The following is a 5,831-nucleotide window of genomic DNA, read 5'->3' as shown; positions in this document are numbered from 1 at the left end:
GGCGATGTCCGGTAAGCATTGGACTTCTACCTGCAAGGATGGCAGTTCTAACCCACCCAACGCTCCAGGGGTGGAGGATGAGGCGATTTGCTTCACCAATCCTTTTGGTGTTAGGTGCCTTCTATTCAGTCCCAACTGATATCGACCATATGTATAATAGAGTGGAATATTGCCTGGCCCTAAAGCATGCTCACAATTATTGCTATGCAATAATCTATTGTAGTCATTATGTCAATCCATCTCACTGAGGTGAGTCCTTATTTTCCCTGACCCTCTGTTTTATTAAGTGCAATGTCCTTTTCCGGGAATGGGTTCTTTCGAATAACATGTCCAACGTAGGTGAGAGGTGGGCTCACATCCTCTGAGTTGGAAGGGCTTGATGCTAAGGAGCATTCTGACTACTTCCTCCAAGACAGAGTTATCATTTCTTCTGGAAGTCCATGAACTTTTTCCATTCAATAATCTTTACCAATACCATAGTTCAAATGCATCGATTCTTTTCTGATTTTCCAGTCTTACACATAAGTAATTATCCACTGCCTCCACTACTCACTACAATCCAAGCAGGAGTCAAAAGACTCCTGTAAAGCACAAATTGAATTGTGTGGTTTCTGTGCTTTGAATGTTTCCATTGGACCTTAGACGTCCCACAACAAAACCTAAAACTAAAAGGATCTGATGTGTTTAGCATGGCCATCAAATCCTTGCATGATGTGGTCTGCGCCTAAATTTTCAATCTCCCTTTTTAACATTCGTCTTTGATAGTTATGATAGTTGTGTGACTCTGGGTTGATTAGAGAAACAAATTCATAGACACTCATATGTGCATAAGAAAGAGCTTTATATAAAAGAGCAATTGTATATTGAGAAAACATCCCAGTCCAAATCAAGTCCATAAGTCCAATTTTAGCCCATATGTCTGATACCAATCTATAAATTCCTCTTCATTCTCACAAAAAACATGCAATGATGCCGAATGCAGGAAGATCACATGCCAGTGGGTGGAAAGTCTTGTGTATCCAGTGGAGGTGGAAGCATCTTAGCACTGGTGTGGGTTTCCATGTGGCTCCTCCAGCTCTAGGGCTCTGGCTGCATCAGCATAGCTCCATGTAGGTTGTCAACAGGAATGTCTCGCAGGGACTGAGTGAGTGTGTCCTGCCTCCAGTGAGCTGTTTATCTCCTTAGTGCCTCCAAATGAGGTCATCGAGCTGCGACCTGGTTGACAGGCTAACCTCCATCCCCTTCACTCTTAATAGTCTCAAATTGACAACAGGATATGTAACTGCCACAATAGTCCAACAATATTTTGTTCTGGGAGTCGAGCTTTCTTTCCATCCCCAGCTGGTGCTCTCCCCGTGGCTTGAAATACTGTTTCCTCTTGTTATCAACCCCCTCCCTGTCTCAGTCTTCAAAGGAGCCTGCTTTCCTTTTCAGGACCTCAGCTTATATGTCACCTATTTAGAGATGTTCTTTCTGGTCAACATGTGGGTATGTTTCGTGCTTTCCCACATGTTTGTTGACTGCTATTTTCAATCACTGAAGCTTGTTTACTTTCTTAACATTCTTTATAATTTGTTTATTTTCTATTTCTCCCAAGAAACTAAAGTCGCAGGGAAGGAAGATGGCATCTTTGTCATAAGGAGATATGGTTTCTCAAATACCAGGGCATTTTTTTCCATTCTTGATTGTGCTAATTGTCTGCCACCTGCTACTTGGAAGATGTTTTCATGCAAGAAATCCACCTTCTTTGTGTCTTCTCAATGGCATATGGTATCCAATCGACGTTTTAGAGATAATGCAAGCATGAGCTTAACAAGGTATTCTTTTTTCATGCAATTTTACTAACTTTCTGTTGAAATTTGAGCCAGTTCTAATTAGAATAGGTGATATATTGGAAAACGATGTCAAAGTATTAAATATAAAGTACATATTTTCATATGGACACTCAATTTTAGTTTTCCAAGGAATAAATCATACACACAGAACAATGTGTTATGTTTATAAAGTTTATGTTGAGCAACCTTGCTAAACATGAAAGGTTCTCAGAACACTTATTAATGAAGGTCAGAGACTACAGCCTTCGGTATAAATTGACCTCAATGTAAAGAAGACACAAATCTTCTCACTGGGACTAAAAGATGTATCGCATGGGGCAAATCTGCTGTCAAAGACCTCCTTCAAGTGTTCAAAAGCAAAGGTGTCCCCTTGAGAACTAAGGTGAACCTGACTCAAGCCATTTTGCTGCTGTTCAGTGCCCTTGAGTCCGTTCTGATCCACAGTGACCTTGTGACCAACAGAACGAAAGACTGCCTGGTCCTGCGCCATCCTCACAAGTGTTTCCATGCTGGAGCGCCTGGGTGCAGCCATGGCATCGATCCATCTCCTTTAGGATCTTCCTTGTTTTCACTCACCCTCTACTTTACCAAACAAATTGTCTTTCTCTAGGGACTGACCACATGTCCAGAGTTTTGCCATCCTTGGCCTCTAAGGAGCACTCTGGTCATATCTCTTCCAAGAGAGATCCGGTTGTCCTTTGAGCAGTCCCTGGTACTTTCAACATTCTTCCCCAGCACCACAGTCAATCACATAGATTCTTCTTTGATTTTTTTTTCAGTGTACAACTTCCACACACATGTGAGGCAGTTGAAACTATCATGTCTTGGATCAGGGCCATCCTAGTTCTCAAAGACACATTCTTGCTTTTCAATACTCCAAAAAGGCCTTGTGCAACAGATTTATCTACTTCAACTTGTGTTTTGATCTCAGGACACAAGCCATCGTATTTTCAATTGCCTCATATGCACACGAAAGCTGGACAATTAATAAGGAAGTCTGGAAAGAAGAATTTATGCCCTTGAATGATGACCTTGGTGAAGAATATGGACTATATCATGACGTTCCAGAAGGACAAAGATGTCTGTCTTAGAAGATGTATACCTGAGTGTTCCTTAGAAGCAAGGCTAGCCAGGTTTCATCTCACATGTTTTGAACATGCTATTAGGAAGCATCAATCTCATGAAAAGGACCGTGATGAAAATTGAAAGACACATAGAAACAATTAGTCCAATGGATTAATGGACCACACAAAAATCCGTGTCCACAATCCTGAGACCAGAAGTACCATGGACTGTCAGAAGAACAAATAAACTTGTCTGGGAAGAAGTGTAGCCAGCATACTCCTTAGACGTGGGGAGGGAGAGACTGTGTCTCAAGTACTTTGCACATCAGCAAAGCCCAGGCCTGGAAAAAGACAGCATATTTGAGTGTAGTGAAAAGTGGAAGATTGTCAAGGAGATGGAGCAACACAACAGCGGCAACCATGGGTTCAAGTCTAATAACAACTGTGCGGATGGCACAGGACCGGGCCATGTTTCCTTTGGTGGTACACAGGGTCAGCTATGAGTTGTAACTGCCTTGACACCACCTAACAACAGCAACATGGAGTAGAGACTCTGCTCAGTGCTTCACACCGGGGTATCCACTTCAACGTCGACAACCCATTCCAGTGTGTGCAATGATTATTTTACTGATGAGAAAAGCGAGGTTTAAGAAAGTTAATCAATGACTATAATTCATACATTCGGACTGTTGGGGAACTAAACGTCAACCCAAAGGGATCCAATAGCCAACTGAAGCCATTGAAGCTTCTAGTTCTCCCTCAATGTTTTAAAATAAAATATTTAAAACTTACAGAAAACTTGAATTGACAATGAACATTTACCCTCTAGTACATGAATTAGCACTTGGAGATATTCTGCCACATCTCTCTGTCCACATCCCTTTTTTAGAATACTGTAACATGTGAAGGTAAGTTTTAGATATGACATTTCATTCTTCAATAATGAGACTTCATTCATACGTTGAGCTTATCGATATATTTAAAGGGTCCTTTGAAAGACTTATTACTTTGCTGGCAATAGAGGAAGATCTTTACTTGAGGAAGACACTTTTTAAAAATCTTTGAAATCCAAGGTTTAGCAAAGTGCCAGGAATGTAGCACGACACTAATAGTTGGTTAAAAGAAGACCTAGGTGAATACCGAAGGAGGTAAAAGTGATCTGAGATAAAAACAGAAAACAAACTCCTTTGAATATAGATTTTGGGAAAATGTAATATTGAAGGAACTAGTTATTTTTTTCTGAGAATTACGGCAGAGTATTTCACCCAGTCAAGGAATGGAAAGGAAATTCCTAAGCATATCAATGAGTATAAGGGTTAGTTCATGGCCTGTGTTGTTCCATTAGATGTGGCTCCTTGGGGTACGTACGGACACTCTCTTTTCTCTATGTATCTAATCAATTATATTGATCTTGGAACTACTGAATGCATGAACCGATGGATCCATTACAATGTGGTCTTTGTTGTATATGGATTTTCCTCTGATTATCGCCATTGTGCCTCTTACTGAAGTCCATTAGTTGATCCTGAAATTGTTACAATTACTGTCACCAAGATATCTGAGGAAGACAAGACACAGCCGGAAATGTTATTCCTACTCTATAGCTAAGAAATACAGCTAGAACTCAGTTTCTCCCCACCCTGTTTCCCCCTTCACTTGTCCCCTTTCCCTTATTTATGTTGGACTCTCATGTACCTCCCTAGGTGTGGCCTGCCCTCCCTCCAACTGTCTATGCTTCCACCCGTTTATTGCGAGATAGGTGTTTATTCTTCTATTCCTGACGTGCTGATTGTACTTACCTCAGGGGACTCATGTTATACCTGTCCTTTTGCTTTTGGCTTACTTCGCTTAGCATGATTCCTTCCAGCTCTTCCCACCAGGTGAGGTGTTTCATGCAATCCACCGGGCTTTTCAGTGCTGCATAGTATTCCATTGTGTGTATGTGCCAGAGTTTACTAATTCACTGGTCTATCGATGGAAACTTAGGCCGTTTCCAAGGCTTTGCGATTGTGAATTGTGCTGTAATAAACATTGGAGCGCAGATGACTGGTTGTATTTTATTTGTTGCTTCCACCGGGTATATGCCCTGTAGAGGGATGGCTGGGTCATACGGTAGATCAATTTTCATTTTCTTTAGGTATCTCCAGATTGCTTTCCACAGTGACTGTACAAATCTACATGACCACCAGCAGTGGAGGAGGGTTCCTACTTCACCACAGCCCCTCCAACACTTGTTGCTCTCTGATTTGCTGATTTGGGCTAGCCTCAGGGGTGTTAGGTGGTATCTCATGTTGTTTTGATTTGCATTTCTCTTATGGCTAATGACCTAGAACACTTTCTCGTATGCTTATTGGTCACCAGGATCTCCTCCCTAGTGAAGGCTCTTTTCAGTTCTTTTGCCCACTTCCTTAGGGGGTTAACTGTTTTCCTCTTCTTGCAGGCCATGAGGGTGTTGTAGATTTTAGTAATGAGCCCTTTGTCTGATGTGTCATTACTAAAAATCCTCTCCCAGTCTGTGCGTTGTCTTGTCACCCTCTTGGTGAAGTCTTTCGAGGGGCACAGGTGTTTTATTCTTATTAAATCCCATTTGTCGATTTCCAGTTCATCTGCATGTGTACCCTTCCCTATTGCAGTGAGCCTATGAGTTCCCTGGGCCAGTGCTCTGAGGTTAGTCCCAATTTCCTCCTTGATGGTCCTGAAAAAAAAAGAAAGAAAGAAAGAAAGAAATACAGCTAGATTACTCCTTAGGTGAAAGGATGTTGACACTTCCTCTCACATCCTTTGGACATGTCATTCAGTGCACTCTGTTAGATAGCAAGGCTATTTATATCCCTGGTCCATGGTCAGAGGAGATTCTCTCGAGGTTTAATCCATGTGGGGACCCTGCAGGCAGATTTGGGGCTCTCACCTGTCATCTATAACCTTCAACAAA

Source organism: Echinops telfairi, unplaced genomic scaffold (genome assembly GCF_000313985.2).
Source record: "Echinops telfairi isolate 266 unplaced genomic scaffold, ASM31398v2 ScPeMD7_11;HRSCAF=52, whole genome shotgun sequence".
NCBI classification, from domain to species: Eukaryota; Metazoa; Chordata; class Mammalia; order Afrosoricida; family Tenrecidae; genus Echinops; species Echinops telfairi.
The sequence above is the reverse complement of the archived record's forward strand: the minus strand, read 5'-3'. Positions refer to the sequence as shown.